The following is a 24073-nucleotide window of genomic DNA, read 5'->3' as shown; positions in this document are numbered from 1 at the left end:
GCTGTGCAGCCAGGAACGAGCAAAAAGTTGGCCTCGTTGTATTCTAGGGGATAAGAGGTGTCTTGACCTGGCAAAGCGAGGTTCCAGACCTAGGTAGATTCCCACCCACCCCTACTACCCTCGCAGACACACGTGTCACAAACACACGCACGCACCTTGATGAAATGTTGACGGGGCGAAATTTCTAAGCCCTCAAGTAAAAGCGAGGAAATGCTACTTTTGCTTTTTTTTTAAAAGCGAGGCAATCTTCTAGTCCTCAGTATTGCACTAAATATGTGCAGTCAAGTCTCCATCCTCCTTAGCCGCGTTTCTGAAACAGCCTACGGTGTATGTCTTGCTTGAGACTTCCTATAGTTTTAATGCAAAAATCCATGAGAACTTGTCTGGAGTTGGAGTGTGTGGGTCTCCTACCCGGAAGGATTTATTTTCAAATGTGTGAGTGCATATTTGAAGACCAGGTAAGATGACAGTCGCCACAAAATTGGTACAGCTGAGCTCGCACAGCATTTTTTTGTTGATACAATCAAGCAGAAATTGTTGTAGGCATAGCTGTGCACAATGAAATATTTTATTCACAGTGACAATTATAGACTGATAGTGAGAAGAGCTCTCACTGGATTGACTAATTCCATTAATGAATTTGGAGTAACGTTTTGTCCTGTGTGTGTACATGCCCTAGGGCACATGAAGTAACTGAAGCCAATGCAGGTTACAGCTGTATGCACCAAATACCTGAGTTACCAAATCTTCACTTGATCCAGTTTTGGTCTGCTGAGGGTGCTTGGGCTGAGCAAGTTTGAATGCAAGTTTGGTGGTTTAAGTGGTTTGTGTTTGGCAGCCTACGAATTGCTGGCAGTCAGTGGCGGATTAGACTCCTAAATGCTTTCAGGAAAAGGGAGAGTGTGAGCCACTGTGTTAAGAGTTTTGCACATTGATCCTAAATAAGGCTTACTTGAAACAGAAGCCAGTCTGAGAGATTCTGATGCAGTTTACTCCCCTCTAAGTGAGCTTGGAATTTCAGCCTAACAGCAAATGTGAATGTACAGAACTATTTGGAAGTAAAGTTCACACAAATGAATGGGACTCACTTTCAGTTTGGAGGTCTATCTGAAGTCCCGATTGATTCTACTAGAGGAAGTTCTCTATGCATGTATAGGAATCCCCAGTTTCTTGCAGTGTGTGTTTCCCTGCCCACGAAAGAGAACAAGTAAACCTGCATACAACACTAAGAGTTTCAGAACAGTTGGATCACTGCCAGTGGGCAATATCCAATGAAGTCTGGTGACACTTAAACATATTCCATTCAAATCAATGGAACTTAAGCATTAACGGTGAGCTCAGTTCCTACTGAATTTAATGTGACTAAAGCAATTTGTGCCTAACTTTCTCTGGATTGCATCCAGTGTGTTATTTATGACCCCTTCAGCCTCATTTTCTCTGCTTCATTCCTTTAAATGCCAACTCTCCAAACATTTTACCTAGTTTCATTGAATTCACTGGTCCTGGAATTCAACAAATGGTCTGAAGAGTTGCCCTTTTGACCAGGACTGTAGGCAGAAACCTTGGTTTTCCCAAGTAGGTGCCCTTAAGAGAGCATAGACTCACTCCTGATTGCTGCATTTTCTCAAATGACTTTTCAGTGATGTTTTAGGCCCAATTCCTTCTTTAAGTGGGCAGTAGCTGTGCCACCAGGAAACAGAATTTTGTAGGCACCCAGCTGTCCTTTGTTGGCCAACATTTCCTATAATGAAAGCCTTCCTTGGTTTTACAATTGGCTTAAACTACTTGGTTAGCTCTTCATACGAACAGCATGAATGTGTTGTAGGGAGGGATGATTGACACACTTCCAACTTGCCTCCAGAACTGACTATGCTTCCCTAGTTCAAGTGTTCAGGTCAAACACTAGAACAAATCTTGGTCATGATGGTCTTTCTCCTCATGTCAATAATCACTAATGCCCAGTGCTATACATTTAAAGCGCATTTAGAGTACATGGCTTCCCCAAATAATCATGGGGACTGTAGTTTTGTTAAAAGCACTGGGAATTGTAGCTCTGTAAGGATTCCCAAGGTTCTTTGGGGGAAACCATGTACTATTAAATATATGGTGTGGCTGGGACCCTTGAGGAGTTCTCCCGCCCAGCATGAATTCATAAAAAAATGCAAGCTGCTCCCCTTCTCCAAGCTTTCTAGCTTCTGCTGCTCTGCCCTCTATCACCAACCCACATTTTCCAAGGAAGAAGCCTTACCTTGGGAAAGAGGGCAATAGGTGATGACATCATTTCCTGCTGGACACCATATTTGACAGGAAATGGTGCATGGAGTGGCCTTTTGATCCCCATTTGACTTTGGAGCCAGCTCAAAATAGGCTGGATGAAACTGAAAAAAATAGACCAGTCTATTCAGTCAAGGGAGACAGTTCCTCCTGAGGTTCTCCCCCTTACAAATACTCACCCCATTTCTAAATTTGGCTCCCTGGCACCAGCCTTGTTGCTTGGATAAGGTATATGAACCTGATTAAAATATAATCTCAGTGAAGTCTGATGGAAGCAGCCACAATTTATTTTGGTAGCTTACCTATTTGCGCATTGTTACTGTTTCATGACCAAAAAGAGAAAACGAAACCAACTTTAGTTGTGCTTCTCTGTCGTAAGGAAATTTCATTCTATGGCTACAATGCTCTGCCCATCTACATGGAAATAAATCCCATTGAATTTAGTGGGACTTGCTTCTGAGTGAATGTACATAGGAGTGCATGTACTGCTGTACTTGATATTAAGTGTGCTAGTTTATTTCTTTTACATCATAGCCTGACTCATGTTTTCCTTTTCCCTCAGTGTAAAGAGCCTGTGCTTTTGTGGGGTTGAATTAAGCAAATATATCTTGAACAATCTACCTGATCTCATTTACCTCTTAAATCATATTAAAGTGCTGGAAGAATAGCAAAGTGCAGATGGCTCTTTTTGAGGGGTGTAGCAATAAGTTTCTCAGAACATGAGTCAGGTCTTCCTTCCTTCAGGAGAAGCTTCCCTGAATCCTTATCCCACTCCAAAGAGTGTGTATATTATAGTGAAATAATAATAATAATAAAAACACACCACCAGTTTATTTTGTCAAAGAGTGACTAATGTCTATAATAATGAGTATCCCTCAGTGCTTTTGTTATATTTCACTTTTATTTTACACATTTATAGTCTTGCCCCCATAGTACACTCATTCAGACTTCCCCCCCAGGAAAACCCAATCTTTACTGCTGAATTGGATTGACTTGCGGCTCAGTCAGTAAAGCATGAGTCTCTTAATCCCAGGGTTGTGGGTTTGAGCCCCATGTCGGACAAAAGATTCCTGCATTGCAGATGACTTTCACAGTCCCTTCCAATTCTATGAAATGTCAGTTGGGTGTACCACAGATGGATGTTTGCTCTGATTCAGCACTAAAGAGCGAGTTTTCCTGGGGAAAGCAGCAGGGCAAACAGAATATGGAAAACTGCTTGGACCCATGCTTTCTAGGTGAGCAGAAGTGTGAACAAGCCCTGAAACAGGAATGGGAAACTGGGGCCCTCCAGAGATTGCTGGACTACAACTCAACTCCTATCATCCCTGAGCATTTGCCATGCTGGCTGGGACTGATGGGACTTGTAGTCCAATAGCATCTGGAGTGTCATAGCAGCTTCCCCATCCCTGCGGCAGAGGAGAACTGTACTTGCTCCTCAGCAGATTCTTGTCTACCTCTTCAAGCAATTCCCAGCCGCTGGAGAAACGCAGAAGGGCAGCTGCCCAGAAGTAAAAACAGGGAGGTCATTTGGTCAGTAATGCATGTTGTACACGTGGATAAAGGGATCTGCGGGAGGCAATATAGTGTGTGTTTACTGGGTTTTGTTTTAATTCATGTGGTTTTGTTGTGAATTGCCTAACGCTTGCAGAACAGCAGGATATAAATGTCTTAAGTAAATACACAAATAAATAAGATCAAGCAGTGACCCTTGTTTACATTTCACAGGCCAGAGATCCACACATTGGGTTCTGTGTATGAAGGGCAGCTGAGCCCATTCATTAGGAAAACCAAATAAGCCATAACCACTTTCCTAGCCAAATCTTGCAATGGAAAAGTTCAGCACAGTCTTCTCGGTGACTTTGAATGATTTGAAAATGATAATTGAAGACTCAAACATTTTCCTTGCAGCTAGGTTTAAGCAATAGCTAAAACTCTCACGAGGCCCCTCAGTGCTGGTTTGTTTGAAGTATTTGAGGTGGAGGGTTGTGCTCTTAGGTCGAGCTTTATGACACACATGCAGCTTATGGAAGCAGTAAAGTGGGACATATTTATCTTAGCCGTTCAGCAAATGAACATTTCTATGGCATAGTAAATGTTCCCTCTGCGATAAGTTTGGTGGGGGTGAAAGTGAGACCGGCTGGGTCACTCATACCTGACATTCTTCAGAAGGGGTCCTGTCCCCCCTGTGCCGTTTCCTGGAAATAATTTGCTGATTAAAAGCTACTAATTGAAAACTTTAAAAGAAACCATTCACTTCCAAGAACTTTTATAGTGTGTGACTTCTGCAAGTGCAGATCACATTAAGTCAAGTGTATTTTATCCCTAGCAAGCTGTAACACCACCTTTAAAGCTCAGCTTTAAAGCAGAGGTGCTAATAATAATAATAATAATAATAATAATAATAATAATAATAATAATGTTTCTAGCACAAGCTTAATTCTCTCCCTGAATTATCTACTTGCTCTTGCAGTCATACCACAGTCATTTTTCACTACTACATTACTTTAGTAGTTTCTTTTAACTTTCTGTGTTACTTTCTGACACACACACACACACACACACACACACACACACACAAAAACACTGTCATTAATCAATATTTAGCTGTTTTATGCTAGCCATATCATCTTACAGCTCCTAACACCTTACTTTCCAAACGGTCCGGACCATTTTACAGCTATCCATATCTATCTATATCTAACAAACTTTGAATCCAGCTTCTTCTGGCAAGGGGGATAGCAGCAAACATGATGTTTGGTAATAACTGTGGGGCAGGGGAGACGTATTGGCCAAGGATTGAGAACAAAACATCATTTTGCAAAAGAAAACAATAAAGGGATACATAGTGACCTTGCACGCCAGGCCTGCTGTGATACAAAATCAAGTAAAAAAAAGGGTGGTGAATGAAGCATGTTGCACAATAGAAGTTCAGCATACATCAATTGCTATAAATAAGATTGTTTACTAATCAGTTGCGGAACATGCAGTTGGAAAGAGCACTAGCTGGAAGAAATGCTCAGCTTTGTGGGTTTGAGCTTGAAGGTTCTGGGTCAACACTTTTTGGATGGGTTTGATGGCCAACAAAAAATGTGTCATCACTAGGAATTGACCTTAAGGGATGAGGGAGCGGGTGGTGCTGTGGTCTAAACCACCGAGCTTCTTGGGCTTGCTGATCTGAAGGTTGGCAGTTTGAATCCGCATGACATTGTGAGCTCCCATTGCTCTATCCCAGCTTCTGCCAACCTAGCAGTTTGAAAGCACACTAGTGCAGGTAGATAAATAGCTACCGCTATGGTGGGAAGGTAAACAGTGTTTCTGTGCTCTATGGATTCTGTCATGGTCCTCTGTGTGCCAGCAGCGGTTTAGTTATGCTGGCCACATGACTCGGAAAGATGTGGACAAATGACCTGAAAGCGAGATGAGCACTGCACCCCATAGTCGCCTTTAACTGGACTTAACTGTCCAGGGGTCCTTTACCTTTACCTTGTTTGTGACCTCTTGTTGCCTCTTTGAAATGCAGCTTGAAGTTATGATCCACACAGGTACAGAGCCACTGAAGTGTGTGGTAGGAGGGTGGGCGCTCTCTGCCTTGGTATCTGAGCTCCAGTGTTCTAGCAGGTGAAGAGGCAAGCAAACCCATCACCGCTGCTCCCTTCCTGCTTAGAGGGGCAGTGAAGGCACGTGGTCTTTCCTGTCTGCTGTGTGCTTGGAGTTCTAAATGCAAGGAGACCCAGAGACAAGCTTTTCTGGGGAAGGTGCAAGGATCATTCCTCTCCCACAGGCGGACTTAGGGCAGTGCAGCCAATGTGTAGCTTTGGGTGTGTGCACTGGGTGCCACAACTATGATGCAGAATGGAAGGTGAGAGGCAAGAGAGCTGAACTTTGGCATTGCATGGGGCACCACTGAGATTTGAGACCCCAAGGTCCACCACTGCCTCTCCCTTCTGTGGCTCCAGCAGTCACAGAAGGGAATCCTCAATCTTGTCTCACTCACCAGAGCTTGGTTAACTTCTCATGATGGTGAAGGCGGTAGAGTGATGATGGAATTCTTCTAAAGTTAAATGTAGAAGACACTTCTCATGCTCTGCTAGAGTGCATGCACTACATATGAACCAGACATATTATGGTATCCTCATGTACACACTTTGCATGTTCCCCATTATGTGCTGGGTTTGTTTCATTTCACCTCTATGCCTGTGTGATGGAGGTAGGGCCTTTTCTGGTTCTTCTTGCAGCATGTATGCTATCTGCACACATGATGAAAATTATATTTGGCTTGCATTTTATGGGACACTCTGAATATTCATTGTGCACCTATAGTGTACCTAGATGCTTTCTGGGACTGATGAGAGTTGTAGTTTAATACATCTGGAGGGCACCGGGTTGGGAAGCCTGGTGTAGATGGTAATATGTGTTGCTATGTATACTACTGGTTGGGAAAGGGGACCACATCAGACACTTCCTGTCTAAATATACATGTGTGTGTGCAGTCTCCAGTCACCTGACAATGGAATTCTTACATAGGAGGTGCTTTTATAGATGTCACTGCTTAGCTGGAGTGGATATTCCTTTGTACAGTATGAAGCTACACTTAGCATTTTGAAATTGTGTGTGTGTGTGTGTTTATAAAACAACCATTTAATAACAGAAGAATACATTATTTGGGGAAAGCTCAACATTTTCTCACTGAAACATAGATCTTAGTGCTTGGATTTTTGGTGCCATGAAACAGCTTTGTTTCCCAAATTTATTTCAACACATTCCTTTTGAACGCTAGAAAATGACGTATGATGACAAACAGGACTCATATTGATGATTATGACCCCCTTCTCCCTAATAATTAATTTTCTGCAAGATTAGAGTGTGTAGGAGAAGGATAGATATCCCCTCTCTACTAATCCTTCCTCTGACTTCCCAGTGCTTTATGGAGGAAATAAGATGGATTAAAACAACTTATGCTCTGCTTTGCTGTTAATGGATACTGCAGGTAGGGGGAAAGGGAGAAAGAAGCTTAGTTCAGTAGGAGCTGGTGAGGCTGAGCTTCTCTCCCATTTTCAAAATGTGGCACATTGCTTTGCTTACCAAGAGGGGTGGGCAAGGGCAAATAATAATAATAATAATAATAATAATAATAATAATAATAATAATAATAATAGCTTGGATTTGATATCCCACTTTATCACTACTCGAAGGAGTCTCAAAGCGGCTAACATTCTCCTTTCCCTTCCTCCCCCACAACAAACACTCTGTGAGGTGAGTGGGGCTGAGAGACTTCAGAGAAGTGTGACTGGCCCAAGGTCACCCAGCAGCTGCATGTGGAGGAGCGGAGATGCGAACCCGGTTCCCCAGATTACGAGACTATCGCTCTTAACCACTACACCACACTGGTGTAGAATGAGCTCAGCATGGGGTGGGCACATCTTAAAACACAGTGATGGGAGGGTCAGATTAGCTCACCACCAGCCAGTACTGCATCAGTCCATCATATTCAGAGTGGCACGATATTTCATTTGAGTTATATTTAGCAGTCTTTTGTTGGCATTCCAAAGTCTTGTTGGAAAACATGCAGGTTCCTATGGGAGATTGGTTCTGGCCCATCCAGTAAGGGCATTTCCTATGACTGGCCTGAAACCTTTCCCTAGTTTATGCACACACCTAATCTTCTAATGGAAATCATTTCGATGGCTCTGATAGAATTGGAAATGTAGAAGTGGCTGTAGACTGTTCCTCTTGAACCTCTGTTGAATGAGCTTTAAGCACTGATTTTACAGCTTTTTAAAAATGAAGTAGGATCGATCACTTCCAATTGATCCAATTCCAAAGCTTTCTTTGAGCATGTATGGCAAATCAGGGGCGACCCAAGGCCCATTCTAGGAATCCTGCTCTATGGATATGACTGTGTTGTACTTCTTTACGTACAGTCAGAAAACAGTGTGTGGCCTATTAGGACTCAATATCGAGTTCAGCACAGAACAATGGTTCTCAAGCTGAAGCCACAGAACATGCCTCTTGAATGCAGATGCGGTTTCTCTCCACCTTTTCCCTTTTTCTAGAAAAGGCAAATACTGCTCCACCGACTTGTGTGAAGAAGGTGGAGGAACATGCAGTTATGGAAAGCAATGTGTAGGGTCTGCTGTTGCCAGGGTTAATGATAAAGGGCAGTTATCGATAGGGATGGATGAATCTGTCAGTTTCCCTCAGTTTCTCATTTTTTCCAGTCTTCAGTTCTCCACATGAATTTATGATCTTTTCCCCATGATAAGACCTTATGAAAATTCATCGGCATTTCAGCACAATTTTCTCCTGACAATACACATTTTTGTTTGCAATTTTTGCTAGTGTACACACTTTTGCAAAGCAATTTCCCCTTTTGTAAAGCATTTTTGCATTTCACTGCTACATGCATTTTTATGCATATTACTTGGCCGGACAACAGCAGTGTAAAATTTGGAGAAGCGTGTATTTGGAAGGACTGCTGTGGTTCAGTTCATGTCCTGTTTTGGAAACTGCAGGGGTTAAACCACAGAGCCTAGGACTTGCTGATCAGAAGGTCGGCGGTTCGAATCTCCATGCGATGGGGTGAGCTCCCGTTGCTCGGTCCCTGCTCCTGCCAACCTAGCAGTTCGAAAGCACATCAAAGTGCAAGTAGATAAATAGGTACCGCTCCGGCGGGAAGGTAAACAGCATTTCCGTGCACTGCTTTGGTTCGCCAGAAGTGGCTTAGTCATGTTGGCCACATGACCTGGAAGCTGTACGCCGGCTCCCTCGGCCAATAAAGCGAGATGAGCGCTGCAACCCCAGAGTTGGTCACAACTGGACCTAATGGTCAGGGGTCCCTTTACCTTTACCTTTACATTTAAATGTGAACTAGATTGAATATCTCCCCCATCCCTGAATGAAACTATGTTTCTGGTTCTCTACCACTGTCTTCTTTTTACTCTAGCTGCATCTTCCCTCTGCAGCCCACAGCCTCAGTGAAAACACCCTGGTGGAAAAATCACACTATTTAACAGCTTCATGTTTTTACCCAGTCTGGCTTTCTTAACTTAAAGAGTACTTTTCTAACTTTATCTTGGCATAGTCTTTCACTGCAGAATGAGCAACCTATCTGAGAGAGGGAAAGAGGGAGAGGGGAGAGATCTAAAACTAAAGGGAATTCCCAGAAGACTGCTGGGCCACAGGAAAGCTTGGGAAGAAACCTTGGCAGCATAATTTGTATTTGGAGGGGAAATGAAGCTGGACCTATCACAGACTTACTTTATCTCAAAAGTCTGTCCAGATAAGGAGCCTCTAGATTTGAAGATACCCTAGCTGTTTATCTTCCAATTGGTTTTTCTTCCTCTTCTCCATGTCAAAACATTTGCGCATGCACACACACACACACTCACCACAAGATCTTAACTTCAGAAAGAAATTTGCCAAGGTCTCTTACAAGTCCATTCACAGCCCTGGAAGCAACCTCATAGTATGAGATATAATATTCTATAACTCTTGGCACAAATGGTTGGAATATTTTCATGCTGTATTACTTTGTTATGGCATAGGATACTTTTTTAGCATTACAAATCTGCTGTGTATAATTCTTTGTAAGTGTAGGGACGGCGTTCAACTGGCCTCCTTCCAGTCAAGGCAATGACATATTCACTAGAGATAAAGATAGAGCTGGCGATAGAAGCTAGGGCTACACTGTTAGCAGCAGGGGTTGCTGTCAAGGCCTAACAGTACCTGGAGGGGCCGTAGCAAATGTTCACATTTTATATATAATGTGGCCATTGCAATTTGAAAATTAGGCGCATTCACGTAATGAACACCAGACTAAAAAATTCAAATCAAGAGTCATCTTTCAAGGCTTGAATCCTGATTAGTTTTGTGAGATCTCAGCTACTTCACAGTGAACCACTCATCTTCTAAACAGGCAGGATGCTTAATCCTGCTGACTCAGCATTCTTTAAAAGCATGGATTGGCTTCTCAGACTCATGTGATTAGCTCAAGAATGACAAGATGGGGAAAGCAAGACGTTTTGAGTTATTTTTCTTCGCTTTCTGAAGCATAGGAGTATAAGAGGCTGCTTCATAGCAAATCAGGCTATTACTCTGTCTCGCTCAGTATTGCCTATACCAGTGTTTTTCAAACTTGGGTCACTGGCTGTTGTTGGACTACAACTTCCATCATCCCTGACCACAGCAGGTGATCCAAGTTTGAGGAATGCTAGCCTGTGCTGGCTGCAGCTCTCTGGGGTTTCTACTGTTGAGCTGTGGCCCTTCTCCTGGCAAGTTCTCTTGAGTTCATTGGGGCCTACTGTTAGGTAAGTAGGTAAAGGATTGCAGCCTAAGCTGTTGGGTCTGTTACATTGGGTTGCTACTGCTCAGTTCTGGACACATCACAGTGCAGAGCACAGGAAGCTGTGTTATATTGACTCGATGCTTTGGTCCATGTAGCTCAGTATAGACTCCACCGAGACAAGGGGTTTCAAATCACAGATCTTTCCCAAGATCATGGGCTGAACTTGGGACCTTTTGCTTGCAAAGAACATGCTCTGTCCTGGAGCTGTGGCTCTTCCTTCGTGAACAGGTAACACATTTTGTTTTTAAATGGCCATCATATCTGAAACAAAACAAAGCTAGGCAATGTCTGTGGAAGCCCATGGTCTTCACCATTTTGTTTACTTTTGTGTGATGGCTTAAACCAACAACAGCATACATGTGCAGTATTGTGAAGAGAAGGTGGTGACAGTGGGAGAAGTAAAGAAGGATCAAGGACAAAAAACAGGCCAAGTAGCTGTTCAGAGATGTTTAGGACAGGAATGATGAACCCGTGGTCCTCCAGATGTTGCTGGACTCCAACTCCCATGAAGCCCAGCCAGCATGGCCAATGATCAAGGATGATGAGAGCTGTAGTCAAATGACATCTAGGGGACCACATGCTCCACATCCCTGGTTTATAGGGGGCTTGATGTGGTCTGTTGAGAAACAGATGTTGGCTGTTTCTCTGTCAGAGACAACTCATAAACAGCACAAGTAAATCCCTAAATATTATAAATAAGCACAAATAAATATTACAAATACGCAGAATCATCTGTTCCTCAACTTTCTGTGCAACCGCAGAGACCTGGAACATTTTAAGAAGTGAAAGCTGAGGGCTGTTGTTCACATTGCAAGGCGGGAGATACGGGTGCATTCTTGGGAGCTGGGAGTGGGAAGCAAGATGCACATAACAACATTTGTATCAGCTTTAGAGAGACAGCACACGGAGGGCAAGACCAAACTCTTGTCCTTGTTTCAAAGGCAGCCCTGAGTTCTCTAACTACAACATTACATTTTCACATCTCTTCAAACATGCTTGCAATGCCCTTTCGCCTGCCAAGAATTCTGCCTTTGTCTTTCAAACGGGAGATTAGAACCAGCTTGAGAATGTAAGGCAGCGCTTTCCAAACACTTCAACTTAGGGTCCTCTTCTAAGCTTACTTTACCTTGCCCCCCCCCACCTCAATATATTAGTTATCCAATTCTTCAGAGGAGGATGCATAGACTTCCACATGTATTGCAGCTTCTGCAGCCAGCTTCCGTATGTAAATATTTGTAGTTCATGGCATGAATTTGGAAAAGGGCCCTAGCACATATTTTGCTCAGAGAACGCCCTGGGTTCAATCCCTACCATCTCTAGTCAGGGCTGGTAAAAACCTTATCGGAAACTGCAGAGAGCTGCTGCCAAACAGTGGAAATAATACTGAGGTAGAAGGGCCAACCATTTGACTTGGTATAACCAATGGCCTATTTTTACTACTACTGCTACAACTGCTGCTGCTACTACTCTCAGGACTTTATTTTCAGCTGAAACTCAGCAGACTTCCAGAACCTTTCATGTGGGTGCCATTGCCATTATAAGAGAATGAGGGAAGCATTTATTGTGAATTCTGGCACCTTTTTCTAGAAAAATGTGTGTTTTGAGGTGTCATGCAAGATTGTGGCCCCAAAAAGTGCTATTTTCAGGGCAAGAACTTGTCGCAAAATTGTGGTACCCAAAATGGCCACCGTGCTCTTGCATGAGAAAAATGGGATACCCCTTTTTTTTCTGGGACACTTGTGGGGTATGGGCCATCTTCTCCATTAGGTAGAGTGAGATGTGGAAGACCTGAAGCTTTCCTGAAGGGGGGCAAATGGTCCCTCATGGAATTGCTTTATTTTTAAACTGCCTTGGGTGCTTAAATGTCCTCTTCCACCCTGCCTGCCTCTTTATTTTGCTTGCACTGTGTAAGAGCAATTTGCACTTGGCAGTGGAGATTTTTCAACCACGAAAAGAAGTTAAAAAATCAGATGCTGTTTATATGACTTTGCTTTTTGTTCTGGTTTCCTCTAAGATGATGGACTGGTGACCCTAGCAAAAAGGGGAAAGTTCTCTTTCACAGCTGAAGAAATTAAATGAGCACCTCTTTCTCCGTTAGGCATTTCTGCTGCTAGCTACTGAACATTTTGGGGAGCCTTACTGTGTCTGTGTGTTCATTCCCACCCCTAGCACATAACTTTTGTGTCCCTTTTAATACCTTGGATGGGTTCCATAACACACAACAGTTAAGATGGACCACTGAGGTAGCTGAACAGAGGAAAACAAAGCACAATCAAAGCCTTGCAACTTGAGGGACACATTTGGATGGCGCCTACAAACCCAAACATTCAGAAAAGCTCACTTTAATTGTGATTCAAACCAAGGCCATAAATAAAGCCCTAAGTGGCTCCAGATCCTTGAATCAACAGGATTCTTAGAACAAATAGGCACTGGTGTGACCAAGGGCACTTAGGCCTTGAAAATGAAACATTCACAATGAGGCTTTTTGGTGTTGAACTTTCAAGAAACATTTCATTTTTTTGGGGGGGGGGGAAGCATTGTGGTTTGCTATTAAGGAATCCAGTTGACTTTTCCACTACAGCTAAACAGTCATCTGCAGATAATAAATAGTTTGCACTAATATGAGAAGGACAATCTTGATGTGATATGGAGAATTTTGAAACTGAAACTGAATTTTGAAAAATCTCCAGTGCCAAGTGCAAATTGCTCTCTTAATGCTTTGACTATGTTTTAGGCCACAGCTTACATTTAAAGCTGTATCATACCACTTTAACATTCATGGCTTCCCCAAAGAATCCTTGAAACTGTAGTTTAAGGGTGCTGAACATTGCTATGAGACCCCTATTGCCTTCACAAGGCTACAATTCCCACAGCGGTTTAATGGCCAACCCCTCTTTCCAAGGGACTCTGAGGAAATATCGGAACTGAACCCTGAAAAAAACAGAAGTATTATGTGTTCCAGGTTCTCGAATCCAGGAGGTGGGAAGATGGCCTGTTCCGCATGAGGTTGTATTCCCCTTGAATGAGCAGGTTGGGGTTTCTCCTGGACCCAACACTGTCACTTGAGGCCCAGGTGGCATCAGTGGCTAGGAGTGCCCATTTCCACTTACATTTGGTTTGCCAGCTCTGGCCCCTTCAGGGCAGAGATGACTTGGCCACGGAAGTCCATGCTTCAGTAATTTCCAGATTGGATTATTGCAGTGCACTCTATGTAGGGCTGCAACTAATTTCTTGGTAGGTATACCACCCTCAGAAGTTCAGGGTGGTGGTGGTCCAAGATAGGACATTCTCTGTGGCCACCACTAAGTTGTGGAATTCCCTTTGTTCAGAGGTATGTCTGGTACCTTCATCATACAGCTTCTGGTGAATGCAGAAGACCTACCTCTTTACCTCAGGCTTTGACACTTGTGTTTTCAGGACCCACTCTACTCCTTTTATTTGTTTTAACTGTTTTAATGCTGAATTTCTAATGGTTGTAATCAACACTGGGAAGTGCTGGAAAATGACAGGTGGTGGTGTTGATGATCATGATAAATATGATTTTGAGCTTCATTTTGGTTATTCTTCCACATTGCATTTGCCCTTGGTCATTAGAAAACCTTCTTAGCCACGTGTAGATTCTCAGCTACTACCTCCATAAACTGCTTATATTTTACTAGCTATATTCTATTTCCAATACCACACAATTTCTGAAATGACTGGTTGAGGGAATCTTTTCATAGCCAGCTAACCAGCTAGCCTGCTTCCCTGGGCCATTCTCCATTTCACCTAACCAATTTCCAGTGGATTTACATGAGCTGAGCTCATTTTGTAAATGATTAAAAAAAATAAATCTGAACTCAAACCATATTTTGAAGGCTTTTCGGGATACGTTCTCTCAACATCTGTACGCAGGCTGAAACATTTACAAGACTGTCTCAACACAGTCAGTTCTGCACAAGTCGACCTCATCCATGAAATGAGATCATGTGAATGAGCACAGTCACTTTACAATGCTTCTGCAGGCATATCGGTCAATGAGTGAGCGACAGTAGAGGGCATGGGTTGGCGATGGATAGCCTTTGTTGAGTAAATTTGTCTCATGTTGATATCTGAGATTATATCCACTGTTATTCAACAGTGGCAAAGTATGATGTTATGTCCTGTTTGGCTAGAACTTGGCTCAGGGGGACAGGTTCAATTTGAAGGTTAGATATTTACTTAAAGTTTATCTTAATTGCATTGGTTTGGAAATATTGATGGAAATCTCCCTAGGATCTGGCTGCATCATGAATGTCCTCATATTCCCAGTGGTTGGGTCGGAAAAGAACTACCGCAGAAGCAACCATTGTTAGTCTCTTGGTTTTTCTTGCTTCCAGTTCTATCTGAGGACAGGAATAGCAGAAGTGCTTGGAAAACCTGAAACCTACAAGACCATTCGGCCAACAAGCCTAGCTAAGATGAATGGGTCCTTATCTCAATTTGTTCGCACATTCTTAATCATTAGCCTTGCCTTGCAGTCTTCTCTCTCTCCATCTCTCTCTCTCTCTCTCTCTCTCTACCTGAGGCAGTAAAAGTCACCTTCTAAGCAGATGGCAGTGATTAACTTTTAAGGAGAAGCTTTCAGAAGAACAAAGTGGGCTCCTGGGATGCTGACACAACCTGCACTAATTTAGGAAAGGAGACTTTATTGAGGATGCAGCAGAAAGCGGAGAGGTGCTTTGTGTGGATTATGCAGAGCAGTAAATACTTCTGGCTGGGACTTCTTGGTGGGATCTGGACAAAGTAGCTTCAACAAAGCTAAGATAAGTTTTACCGAGTGCGAGAGCATTTCCTGTGTTGACTTTTCTGTGCACCTCAAACCTGAAAGTGAAATGAAGATCTCCCCTGAATCAAATGATTTTGCTGGCCTCTGCATCTTAAGCTTTAAAAGCCTAGAATGCTTTGCAGAGAAAACAGAGCAGGATTTTACCATTCTATCCTAAAGCAGACAACTTCATTACAATATTAAAAGGCTATTGAGGAATTGTCCTCATGGGAGTTTTAATGTTGGAGCATAGACTTCAGCATGTCTGCTAAAAATAAAAAGGCCATTTGAGGACTGTTGGTTATCAGCAATGAAGTCTGTAGTTTAATCTGTGCAATGGTGTCTGGAGTGGCTTATTATCCACATATTACTATCAGCACACTGCACCAGAATGCTGGATTTTCCCTGGACCAAGGCCTGAGTGTGTCCTTCCTTGCTTCAGGGTTGGAGACATCTTGTTGCTTATATATAATCATAAAAGTTATCTATGAACCCTATGCAATGCCAGGTTGAATGCATAAAATAAGGACTTGAATGTGTCCAACAACAAATGTGTTGTTGTTAATGGTTGAAGGACTATTTCTTTACATGTGATCTGCATTATTTTTCATTGCCTCTCCTACGTTTTGTGATGGGACTGTTCTTGGGGTTTGAACGTCCGAGGTCCATCTTCACTCAGTATTTCTAAGCAGTTTTTCACAGCACCGTTTAGTAAGGACAGTAAAATGTTGTTGATTCAACTTCTGAAAGGGTGTGAATTGTGACTGACATCTGCGATATTGCCTAAATCAGCCACTGGAGGGAGCCCGAGAACAACATGATTTCCTACTCACAGGTGGGGTCTGCAAGCATCTGCATCCCATTCTCAGTCACCCACCACCAAACCTGGCAAACACTAGACTTTGAACTAAAGCTCAGTGACCTAAGAAGCTGAAATACAAAATGGAATGGAATTCTTTATTGCCAGAACCACAGAACAGTTGGCACCAGCATAATTTTGCTGAAGACTTTGGAAAACATCCAGCTGTGCAGAAGAGCAGCAAAATACCTGAAAGATCCACAGAGGTGGAGCATCACAGATCAAACATCTCTAATGCGGTAGACATCATAGGGGAATCTTCTGTGTCCATTGGATGCCCCTAACTCCCGTGTGGTTTTCTCAGACATCCTAGGCTACTCTCGTACGCCCACATTAAACTAGGCTCACACTAGAAACACCCAAAACCAGTTGTCACCCTGTAAGGAAGGAGAGCGGTGCAGTGGCACAGTCAGGTGACACAAAACAAGCCCAAAACTAAGGCTTGGAATTTGTCTAGGCTGGGAAAAGCAGCAGAGAAGTAAAGTAAGACCAGGAAGAGCTAAAGCCCAAGAGGCAGCAGTGGGCTTGGCAGATGCCTGGGAAAAATCTACTCCCTTCCCTCCATGGCTGGCTGAGGGAACACATGCCTGGGCAATGCCACCAGGATTTGTGCATGTGGTGGTATGCTGAGCATCATCAGTCTAAAATGTTTCAGGTCGTGAGAGCTTGGGAGAAGGTAGAGAAAGCACACTGGAAAAAGCTGGAGGCATTTGAGAGAGAATCCAAGTATTCAAGTACCAGAGAGGTTTCACAGTGATCAACAATTGTACCTTTTGCTGTTTGTTTATTCCTTTTTCTTTCATATGTGAAGGCATTTCCATGTTGCCTTTTCAGCAGTGAAGTCCAAGGTGACTGAATTTATTTAAAAAAGAAAGAAACAGAAATAAAAAACAAATTCAATACAGCAAAAGGTTACTAAACAAGAGGCAGCCTGACAGGATTAGGCTCCGTTCAGCTTGAAAGCTTGCTGGAATGTGAGAGACAAGTTTCCAAGAAATAGAAACTACACCAGAGAAGGAGCCTGCAGGATCTCTAGCGAGAGGGAATTCCTCTTCTTAGGCATGTGAGCAGAGAGCGGCTCCTTTGTCAAGCCTGTTTTCAAGAAGGGACGCACGATAATGTAGAAAGGATCTTGTAGGAAGGCACAGGTAACTTACCAAAGCTAAGGAGGTGCTGGTCAGCACTTGAATAAATATGTGACTGCCTGGGAATCATCTTCACTGCTTTGGGTTCCATGGCAAAAGAAAAATGGGATATTATTACATAATATATTATTACATATTACATATTATTACACACACACACATATAGGTGGGTGTGTATGCAATAAAATGAAAAAAAGTTAACATATTTTCTGAATCTTGCTTCATGCCTGCACATGGAAATGGGTGGGGGGAGACATGGGGTGAGTTTAGCTTCAGTAAGAGTATCATGTTTTTACTATTCTGCTGTGAGCCACCCAGAGTGGCTGAGGAAATCCAGCCAGATGGGCGGGGTATAAATAATAAAATTATTTTTATTATTATCATCAACTAGTCTTAAGAGATGCATGCTTGGCTAAAACTAAGAAGGTATTTATTTACCCAGGGATATAAACCAGTAAGACAGATTATTACCCCCCTTGAATTAACCTAACAGAGTTCTGTTTTGAACAGTAGCCTCACGGGAATAGCTGTTCAAGCTTGTCAGTCATTTTGATGGATTCCACCCAGATGATATTTTTTTCTTTAATTTTAGCTGCAAATATGAACTCTGCACAGGAAGTCTGATCTTCAAATAATGCATTTTCTCTTCATAAATCACATTTCTCAGCAATGGAGTTTTGAGAGAGGGAGTATGTTAAAGAAGTATGGGACCATTTCTTTAGTTAAGCAGAGTAGCCAAAGAAAAAGAGAAAAGTCTTCATTACAATAAGTCTCAAACTTCTATGGAGAATTAAAATGGTACCTGTTGAGCTAATAACTTGTAATTTGGTGTAGGTGTTCTACTTGATGAGGTCTACAAATGTACTGACGTGCTAATCTTTAAACTTCTACAATAAAATGTACAATTGTATTTTTTCCCTAGACCGCTTTTTAAAATATAGAGGATAGTTGTTGGGTCACAGGTTCTATGAAGAAAAAGTCACAATATTTTCATTAGGTTAATTGCAAACCTCAATTTCCTAGTGAAATAAATCCAGATTATGAACCCCAGATCAACTCATATCTTCAATGATATTTAGTGTGCACATTCAGGACATATTTCATTTCAAGCATGGCACTCACCTCAATCCCCATTTCTATTTTCAGACAAGGTAGGAAAGATGTGGAGATGCCATGTCACCTTCTTTGAAGGTAATAACCGAATGTAAGTTGCTGTCCACATTCAAGACCCAGTTCTATATTTCAAGTTACAACCTGAGCTCAAGCCTCCCTTTCCCCTGTTTATTTAATTCTACTTTTATGGGGTATTGTTGGGTCCCTTTCTCAAATCATTTGTGGATCTAGAAGCCAAGGAACAGTTGGGCATCTCCACCACTGTTGCTACCTTTGAAAGCTTTACTGGTGACACTGCACTTTAGTCCCTTTCCCCAATCCTATCTAGTGGGCTAGGAGAGCTGTAAAAAGATTCACATCTGGTAACCAATGCGTCACTTTGGTTTCAGATAGTACATGGGTAGACAAGTCTAAAAAGCCTGGGGCACAAATTTTCTTGGCCCTCTGGTGGCTCATTTACCAGAAGTAATGTATTTAGCATCAACTCTGGAAGTGTATAAAGTGGTACCTTGGTTTTCAGACATAATACATTCAAGCCATGTGGCATGTTTGACGTCTGAGGCATGTTTGAAAACCAAAGCATTTACTTCTGGGTTTACAGCGTTCGAAAACCGAAATGTTTGTCAGCGGAGATGTTCGAAAACGGAGGTACCACTGTATTTGATTCTGACCAAACTAAGCTGCCTGGTGTATATTGACCCTCTTCCTGGTTCAGATCTAGCCTTGCATGAAGTGATGGGAAGCCACCTCAGATTCTGGAGCTCTGCCTTAATATGGTCTCAGCAGCCAAATTAATTTTATCTTCTGAGAACACTTTCAAATTAGTGTACTGTATTGACGTGTTTAGATATGAGGGATAGTTGCTGGGATAGGATCTTTGAGAAAAGGTCACAGTATTTTCATTAGTGTTATTGCAAACCTCTGTTTTGTTTGTGAATGTGAAGGCCTGGGAATATCCCTGAGCTGTGACCAGTTCACGCAAAACATTTTCTAGCCATGTGAACAATCCATTTCCCATTGTCCCCAGATATGCTCTCAGATGTACAAACCCTGTCACAATTACAGATACAGCTGTAATTAGCCAATTCACACCTAGGGGCGATTAGAACAGCTCAAAATGTTTTGAGTGAAGTACTTTTGAGTGACTCATTGGTATAGCAGAGTATTCATATCATTAGTTTGGGAGATACTCAATTGTATTAAACAGTTCCCATCTTTAATAGAAATCATATTTCATGCAGCTTTTCACGTTCCAGAAAAAATAGCAGAAAATGCGAGTGGAGCATGGTCTCAGATTTCGAAAACAAGGAATCATATTTTAAGTCAGCCTTGATGTTTTTGGTTCCTATATCCAGATTTCCAGATGCTTGACGGATACAATATTTCGAATGCATTATCTCAAGGGTTCTTTAAAGTGTTTCCAGGGTGTACGTGTGATCTAAATGCAACATGAACTTTGCTTTGCCCTGCGCACTGACCCTTATGGCATTTCCTGATTTTCAGAGAGTTTGATTCTCCACTCAGTCAGTGATCAGTATTTGGTCATCCTTAGACAGCAACTAATATTAAAAACGTAATTTTTTTGGTTTGTGCAATGCTTCAAAACAGTGCCAGACATGTTTTGTCATAAATCACAGTAAAGATCTGACTATATTCTTTCCTTGCCAAAACATGGGATCAGAAATCAAGATCCAAACAACCTGTGTGGTGGTCCAAAATCAAGATTTAAACAACCCCTGGGTAAAGGCCCGGTCTCAGGTAGCCTTGCGGGAGGAAAAAACTATATTCCAATTTCTCACAAGTTTCCTCCTTGTGTAAAAGAGGCTTCTGTTATTGCTCTTCCTTCTCTGCTCCTTATCATTGTAACATGGTTGGGGGATGGTGGGCGCATTTTTCCAGCACTTTGGTGCACATCTTGGTTTTGTTTTTAAGGGAAGTTCATCCTTTTGCCATCTAAAAAATAATTCCACACTGATTTTTTCCAAAATAAAAGACTTTGCTGATTTTTTAATAGTTGAATTTATATCCCTCTCTTCCTCCTGAACAAGCCAAAGGTGGCAGACTCATTAAAATGAAGAAGCCTTTAAAAGCCTTCTAAAAACATTGAGAAACATTCTCTCGTCCAGTGATCTTAGGCTTTCCAGGAACAGTGTCATTCAGCCACCAAATGCACCTGGGTTAACTGGAATGTTTTCAAATTCTGATTGACACCACCAACAAGGCCTGACCTGCTGATCATGGGATGGTGCGTATTTGGGAATGTGCTCTTTTAGGTACTTTGGTCCCAAGCCATTGAGGACTTTATCTGGTAGTACTAACACCTCAGTTGAGCCCAGTAGCTCACTGGCAGTCAGCACAGTTCTTTCAGGACCAGCAACGTACAGCCTTATTGGGCTGTTCCACTTACCAGCCTAGCAACCACTTTGTGCACCAGCAGTAGCCTCTAGGCCACCTTCAAGGGAAGTCCCACATATAGTACATTGCAGCAGTCCAGATAACAGCTGTGGGGTGCATGCTAAGCAGCTTTCCTGGTTTCCCTTGCTTACAGAAAAGCCCCGCTGAAGAGGGGTTATCTGGAAGGTCTGGACCAGACATAGGCAAACTCAGCCCTCCAGATGTTTTGGGACTGCAACTCCCATCATCCCTAGCCAACAGGACAAGTGGTCAGGGATGATGGGAATTGTAGTCTCAAAACAGTTGGAGGGCCACGTTTGCCTATGCCTGGACATTTGCAAAGGCTGCAGAATGCAGATCACTGGAGAACTGATTTGTGGAACAAAAGGAAGTACACTTGCAAACCTATTGGACAGCACAGCAAAAACCCTGTACCCCATCTATGCGAATTTCAGCAAAAAAATAAGAATCTATCATATATAGATACAGACATAGATTTTAATGTGAATTGAACAGTATTACAAAGATAAAAAAGAATCACACAAAAACCTTGATAATCCATGAAAACATCCCGCCCCCCGCCCCTATTAATTGATGGAGGATGGTTGGGAAAAAGTGGAAGACATTTTCTACACATCACAAATTCTGGCTAATCCAAAAAAGTAAATGAACAAATTTTAAAAACAGCAATGACCATATTTAGATAAGATACTAAACTATTTCCACTTTAAATTCATCCAAGTGAGCTAAGCTTTTTATAAAAAGAAGGCTGCCTGGAAATGTCATTATCAATGTCTCCCAAGATAGCCAAGATATCTTACTTCAAGTCTGGCAAACTAAATTTGAGGAATCTTGAACTTAGATGGCAATAAGTTTGGGAAATTCTTTATGCAATGCATTCTGTTGTATTGCCTAGTCTATAGACACAGCAGAATGACGCCTACACCGCTCACTCTGAAGAAATATGCATTGGTCTCATGAGGTTGCACAGGCCAGGCCACCTCTCTGTCCCCTGTGCACCACTTCCCCAGTGAATGCCCATTTGATGTTCTTCATGTGTGCAGAAGTACGTGTGAAAGCTCCTACATATGAAGAGGAACCCTGGTTGGTAGACGATGGTAGAATTCTGAGGTACAGTCATACCTCGGGTTATGATCATTGCAGGTTGCGTGTTTTCGGGTTGCAGACTGCGCCAAACCCGAAAGTACCAGAACGGGTTACTTCCAGGTTTCAGCGCTTGCGCTTCAGGCTGCGAACGCTGCGGGTTGCGAACGTGTCTCCCACACGGATTGCATTCACAACCAGAGGTATGACTGTATTATTACATTCAAGTAGAACGAACTACCATGCCAGACTGTGATTGGAGGGAGGGTGCCACATTTTAATGCTTTTTAGTATTTCAAGGTATATGATAAGCAGAAAACCATATGATAAATAGAAAACAATTCCAGAACGTTTCTCCCAGTTCTGTAATTTATTATTATTATTATTATTATTATTATTATTATTATTATTATTATTATTATTATATTTATATCCTGCCCATCTGGCTGGGTTTCCCCAGTCACGCTGGGCAGCTCCCAACAGAATATTAAAAACACAATAAAACATAAAACATTAAAAAAATCCCTAAAAAGGGCTGCCCTCAGATGTCTTCTTAAAAGTAAGATAGTTGTTGTTTTGCCTTGACATCTGCTGGGAGGGCATTCCACAGGGCGGGTGCCACTACCAAGAAGGCCCTCTGCCTAGTTCCATGTAACCTCACTTTTCGCACTGAGGGAGCCGCCAAAAGGCCCTCGGAGCTGGACCTCAGTGCTAGCACCCCCCCTTTCAATAAAAACACTTTGGGCAGTGGGACAGTGTTTTAAAGCATATATTTTACATCTTTGATACATCTTCTACCGGCAGCTTGAAGTGGCAGGGCCCACTTCACCATCCCATTTCACTGAATGTGTAGACTCGACCTGAGGCTTATGTTTCTACCTAAGAGAAGCAAATACCAGGTTCTTCAAGTATTAAATCCACATCAAGAGTTTTAGAGTCTTTCATCCCGGCGCCCTGAGGCAAAATCCACAAAGCGAAATTCCTTTGTATGCCTCAGTTCCAAAGCACTTGGCTATTGGTTCAGCAGGAGCAATGAGTAACTGAAAGCTTTCCATGTCCTAATCATATGGACAGTAAAGTTTCATTTATTTTTATTTGACAGCAATTAAATCAGTGTCAAATAGAGAATTTAAAAGTCCACCCTGGGGCACTTTCCTTTGCAGAGAGACAAACAAAAAAGAAGAGCCTGATTGCTGGAAGGTGTACACAGAAACACTAAATTCATTTGTTTTAAAGGCTGTGGTGACCATATGTAATCTGTTGCTCAGCAGATTGGAGGATGTAATGCTTGGAAGAACTTTAAGACATCAGCATTAGGAAAAGGCAAATCAAGGATAACTATAAAGCATGACCAATGGATATACGATATAATATTGAAATGGCAGCATGGGAATGATTGTGGAAAGTGGATTTGAAATTTACAGCGTATTATGTGATAACAGAAAATTATATGAAAACGATGTATCGATGGTATTTGACTCCCAGTAAATTAGCAAAAATATATAAGTTGGAATCAGATACCAGTAGAAGGAGGGTATCTGGGAAATGACTCATAATGAAAAAAATGTTGAAGATAATTTTTGTTATAAAACTAGAAGCTTTTATTATGGGTATAATTGGTGGAGAGGTACCGAAAGAACAGAAAAAAAGATTTATGTGCACTACTACAGCTGCCCAAATGATTTATGCCCAGAGATGAATAGAAGAAACAGCTCCAAGGAAGGGGGAATGGCGATTAAAATTGATGGAATACACAGAAATGGTGAAACTTACAGGAGGAATAGGAAAGAAAGAAGAGGGACTTTTAAAAACAGAATTGGGGGGGGGGAATTATTGACTAATTGAAGACGTAAACAACTTAAAACATTGGCAGGATTGACGACACACATGGAGTAAGAAATAATTAAAAGGGAATACGAAGGGGAAACTAGTAAACAGGCTTGAACTAGATATGCAATAACAAAAATATATAAACCAAGTAACCACAGAAAGGAGGGGAGGGAAGTTAAGGGAAATGAAGAATGATTTTGTAAAGTTTTTGGGTTTTTTGTTAA

At 42.1% G+C, this 24073-nt stretch overlaps 1 protein-coding gene across 1 annotated transcript in view; it reads left to right on the top strand.

The window, feature by feature from the left end:
• The window catches only part of SMOC2 (SPARC related modular calcium binding 2), a 135765-nt gene that overhangs the window by 1129 nt on the left and 110563 nt on the right, over positions 1 to 24073 (top strand). The window lies entirely within an intron of this gene.

Source organism: Podarcis melisellensis, assembly GCF_964234715.1.
Source record: "Podarcis melisellensis genome assembly, chromosome: 3".
NCBI classification, from domain to species: domain Eukaryota; kingdom Metazoa; phylum Chordata; class Lepidosauria; order Squamata; family Lacertidae; genus Podarcis; species Podarcis melisellensis.
This window is presented reverse-complemented; position numbering and strand designations above follow the sequence as displayed.